The sequence below is a fragment of the Adiantum capillus-veneris genome, chromosome 17, assembly GCF_014529385.1.
Source record: "Adiantum capillus-veneris isolate H3 chromosome 17, ASM1452938v2, whole genome shotgun sequence".
Taxonomy (NCBI): domain Eukaryota; kingdom Viridiplantae; phylum Streptophyta; class Polypodiopsida; order Polypodiales; family Pteridaceae; genus Adiantum; species Adiantum capillus-veneris.
In genome coordinates this window covers 12563918-12569571 of record NC_140947.1, presented here as the reverse complement: position 1 = coordinate 12569571, position 5654 = coordinate 12563918, and the positions used below count along the sequence as shown (strand labels likewise).

Genomic DNA, 5654 nt, shown 5'->3' with positions numbered 1-5654 from the left:
ATCACCAAGTGGGGTCGTCAAGATTGCTACATTGAATGGGGAGGAATTGCCTAACTGGATTAGTGGTTGTCGACTAGAAAGATTTCATCTACCACTAACCCCAAATATGCTCCAACAAATCCATCACGCAAAGAAATGGACGCAAGAAAAATAGAACATTGTTGCAAAAGCTCAAGCAGAGGCCAAGGAGAGAATAGACAAAAGGAATCTAACCCCAAATATGCTCCAACAAATCCATCACGCAAAGAAATGGATGCAAGAAAAACAGAACATTGTTGCAGAAGCTCAAGTAGAGGCCAAGGAGAGAATAGCCAAAAGGAAGCTTCTTCAACAAAAACAACAACATGGACCACCACTGAGGATAAATTCCATTCAAGTAACATACTTTGATAAGGAGACCATACAGAAGCTAAAATTGATGTCAAAATTGGACATAACAAAATAAAAAGACACAACAATGCTTGATTTGGGTGCTCAAGGCAACTTGATCTCCTATAGCCTTTACAAGAAACTTCAACATTACAATCAATTACAAGAAACAAAACAAAACTCCACAGTTATTCAAAACACTCGATCAAGGTACTAGGATGGATGATGCTTATAGTACAGGCTAACATGTTTATCCACATAAATTTATGTGATAGAAGATACGCACACACAACATGCCTTATTTCTAGGGCAACCTTGGCAAAGACGATATAATGTACATCTTGACTGAAGTCAAAACACTGTGAGTATACAATCAGATTTAGAAATACACCAAGTTCCTTTTGCTCCAAAAGCTGCAAACCAACAATCAGTGTTGCGACCGGCAGACAAAGGAAAACAGCCCGTAAAAGCACCCATTGTCCAACAATGGATTCCAAAGAGAGATACAAGGCAGGAAGAGCAAGTCACTAGGGAAAAGACTCTAGTCCACAACGGGAGCACAATATATCATAAACAAAGATCAGAAGTCAATAAAGTACAACATAGTCTGTACAACAAAGCTATCAAGCAGATTTGGGTCAAGAAGGATCAAGTGGCCAAGGAGGAGCAACCAAAAATTGCAGGTTACTCTTCAATGACATCTAATACAAACAAGAAGCCAAAATTGAACTCTTATAAAAAAATAGATATGGGTACCAAAGAAGCTACTTGGGATCAAAGCCTGCATACAAGATTCTGGATTCAAAAGCAACAACCTCAAGAACTGCCAGCACACAATTTCCACAAACAAACAACGGCAAGTTCTAGTCACTTTATACACGAAGTTCAGATTTGGAAACCTAAGCAAAGAACAATCACAGACACAAATAAAATGGGTAGTCTGCCTTCACAAACTCTATTGACTATCAAAGAAAGAGCAAGAACTTTGGAGCTAGCGTTTATTGTTTTGACAACCTCAGCAAGAACATATCCCCTTACAAAGCTTCAACATTGAATGCCAATAAGCAACAAGCTTACACTTTCCTCTTGCACAACATTAATTTTTTCATGCATGCCTTCAGTATGCATATAAAACCGCATTACATGGCCAGCATTAGCATTTTCTTAACTCCCACAAACAGCACATGCCTGAGGGTGCAACATTGTTGTCCAGGAGGACATCGACTAGCAAGGGGGGAGGCGTTTCAATGCGGAACTAACACGCTACAATTGTAAAAAAGGGGTACTGCTTTCCATGAATTTCACAGGTTTTTGCGTTTGATTGCGAGTATTTTGGTAAACTTGAGTAGATTTTCCCTTAAGTATTGTGTGATAGCAGATGATAGAGGACAAACACCAAGATGAGCCTCTAGGTGTACATAAAAAATAGCAGCTTTCATGCAAAAAAAGTAAGAAAACAGAGCAATCCAACCAAAAATACTATGGATAGATGTATATAGTGTTTTTTTATGCTATTATCTAATTATCTTGATTTTTTTTATAATTTTTGGATCAAGTTAGATATTTTCCTATATTTTTTTAATTTTTCAACAAAAAACAAAGAAAAATAGAAAAAATAGGTGAAATGATGACATGGGGACAAATGAAAAATATAGAAGTGATCAATAAGTAATTGATAGCTTATGGTGAAGACGGGGTGCAAATATGTGAAAAGTTGCGGAAAGCCAAACTGGTCGGTTTTTGGTCTGAACGACAATCTTTTAAAAAACAGAGCAACCGGAATCCAAATGAAGAAATCTTTGAGCCTAAAGTACATTTCACAACAAGATAGGAGCACATGTCACATTTGGTTAAAAAATGGTCTAGAGAGCCCCGATACAAGTTTTCTTGGGCCCACTTAATAACTCATTTTCACTATTCACAAGTGAGAAGAGAGCTTGAGAGACCTAGAGCGATCGGATCTTTTGTGACTTCGTACGATTCACACGACACACCGACTGGCACCAGCTATGAGATGTAGACTTGTTACCATGATCATTTCTTGTTCTACACTCTCTTGTCGCGAAAAACTTTGAAAAATGGCATTGTGGCTTCGCGGGAAAGAAACTGAAAAGGGCTCGTAACGCATCAACCACCCAACTGGTTGCTATGAGACTTGATGGGGGTTAACCCTAACCTAAAAGAACACCTCTATGACCTCCAATGCGGGTTTAGGTCAACCATAAAAAACATAACCTCTTCGGACACGACAGAGATTGATCGAGACAGAATCACCGAAACGACGCGAAACTTCATGAGAAGATACGTCTCGAGCATGTCAATAAGCCAAGAGAGCCTCTGCCCGAATCAATCATCAAAAAGTGGACTAAAACATTGGGCAAGACTTCGAAACTGCAAAGCGTCATTTGGACCTCAGGGCCAAGCTGGGTGTTCGTTTGCCACCAAACTTCACAGGCATCATCGACGTATCATCAACAATCAACATGTAAGGTCAAACGTCAAGGAAAATTGTCTCCAATAGTCTCCTCAACAAAAGGCGCTTTTTGAGCGATAAATTGCCAAAAAAGGTATGGGGAATCTAATTGATACATCAAGGCCATGGAAGGGTGCCCCGAAGCATCCTCATACAAGGGAAATGAAGAAAGAAGAATCTTGTGGAAACAAGTCCTCAAATGAAAATATATTCCGGAGATTGAAATGCTAAACATAGTTTTCTTAGCGGAACAACTGACTTTTAAAGAGTGAAAACCAACTAGTAGGGCTTAGGGCACAATCACAAAACACCTCAAGGCATCAAAACTAGTTTTTATCACTGAAAACATTATACGCGTGTGATGTCTCATAGATAGATTTGGCACAAGAAGCACTCACATGACCCCACCAAACCATTTTGCATACCGTGCACATGGAGCACACAAAATTTCATCAGATTTGGAGCCAATTAGGGTACTAAAGACCATAAAACGCAAAGTCTCAACCTAATTTTAATTTTTGTCTTTAGGCTTATCAAAATGGCTCCAAATCATGTGAACTTTTATACACAGCATAAACCTAGCCCAAATATCACATGCCTCTACTCAAAAATGCATTTTGTAGAAATAGACATTATACTCGTATAAAGTCTAATTCTGCCATAGAGGAGCGCTGCCAACATTTTGATCATCCAGACTTGTAAAGCATATCACACCAAGCCTCTACACCAAATTTGCACAAAATTGGGAATGTATTGGTCACTACTCACCTCATTTTCAAGATCAAAGTGTCCTAACGTGTTTTTATGACCTAGAGCTCACAAGCACGTGTCCAAATTCATGTGTGCACCTATCTAAGCCTTAAAAACATCATGGACTATAATCTACAACAGTCTGGGCCAAAATACTTAAATAGACATCATAAATCACAAATGGATGTGTTTTTACCTTCCTTCACTCAAAATAATGGTATCATGTGTGATGACACCTCTTGAAGCCTTTTTACACAATTCACAAGTTCAAATTCATATCAGAGGTCAAGGACACCTTACACAAGCCATACACAACCTGTCCGTGGAATTTCAAGTTGTTTTTCATCAAGAGACATTATACACTATAATGTATAAACTATTATATAGATTCCAAACCAAGAATTTCTCAGCACAGGCTTGTGCACCATGTTGTATACAATTCATACCTTCAAATTGGGCAATTTTGGGCTAGGTTATGACCCCTGGGAGATAAAAAATCAGAAAATCCTTCCAAAGGAGTATTCTAGGCCCCATCCAATTAACCCACCTCCAAATAAGAACCAGAGTTGATGAAGGGAGTCCCAGTCACCAAAGGAAGCTATAGAGGAAGTCTAAGCCAAAAAAACTCTATGAAGACATCATACGCGTATAATGTCTCCCTATGGCCAAATGGCAGTTTTGGGCAAAACTTTCACTTCCAAGGCCTTTATCCCAACATTATTAACCCAAAACTCAATTCAAATGTCTTCTTATGGCCAGATGGTAGTTTTGGGCAAAACTTTCACTTCCAAGTCCTTTATCCCAACAATAGTAATCCAAAGCTCAAGTCCATGAAGTTCTGTGGCTTTTTACCCATCTTAACCCCAATATTGGAATCCAAAGCTCCATAATTGAAATTTGGCTGCAGGCACAGGAGGAGAATCCAAAATCAAATTCTAATGTCACAAGAGGGTATACCATGCCAATGATCACTTGCACTTTAGGCCTGACCCATTTTTGATAGAATAGACATCATACGTGTATGATCTCTCATTGAATTGAAAATGAACTTGAAGACTAGCTTTAACCCATCTAAGCCTCCACAACATGATTATGAGAGCATCTAACTCGTTTCATCCTATTTGAGCCTCATTTCAACCCATCTAAGCCTCCACAACATGATTATGAGAGCATCTACCTCGTTTCAAGTCTGGAGGGAATTCTAGTGGTGGTCACAGCTTGCCCAAATGACATCCAAATTAAAATCGAGGCATATATTCATGAAGTACATGATGAGAGTTATGCACATGTGAAATATCATTCTATTTTGAGCACTTAGACATTATACATGTATAATGTCTCACAACAGTCGTTTGCACCCAAAAGAAATCATAACCATGTGCACTGCACCCTTAGGCCCTAATTAGCTTGTTTTTCAATTTAAAAATCATTTGGACAGCTATAAGCTGAGAAAATGCAGGATTAGCTAACTTGCGCACTTGAAGTGTCTGTAGGATCTATGGAGACCAGTAAATCACCAGCAAAGAAGAAAAGAATGTCTATAAAGGACATTATTGCGGCTAGTGATCCTTACACACTACTAGAGGAGACACTCAAGCCAACTAAGGCATGGATAGATGAGGCCACATTAGAAAAGGAAGGAGTGGCAGTATACCAAGGCACTTTCAGAGACCCACAAGGCAACACAGTGGATATCCCAATGAATCCACGAGAGATTTTATAATTAGCAAACCGAGAAGAAACCCTCAACCAACTGGAAAGAGCAGACCTCCATAACTTATTCACAGCACCACCAACATGTGTGGATGTTTAGAGAGTCTATGAGCCAGTCAGCTCAATTCAAAAAGACGGCAAGGCAATGATCACGGCCTTGGATGGCCTGAAGATAGAAAATTTGATCACACCTCAAACCATAGAAAATGCACTTGGGCTCCACAATAAGGGAAGATCAGTTCGGGAAAGAAGAGACGAAGTAAAGGTCTACTCCCAAAAGAAAATCAAACATTTGATGACCTGGTGGACGCAAAGAGCTACAGAGATATCAAGCTCTACAAAACCATAC

The 5654-nt window shown here is 39.2% G+C and overlaps 1 pseudogene; it reads right to left on the bottom strand.

The window, feature by feature from the left end:
• Positions 1 to 5540: 5540 nt before the first annotated feature.
• The window catches only part of LOC147436818 (uncharacterized), a 1182-nt pseudogene continuing 1068 nt past the window's right edge, over positions 5541 to 5654 (bottom strand).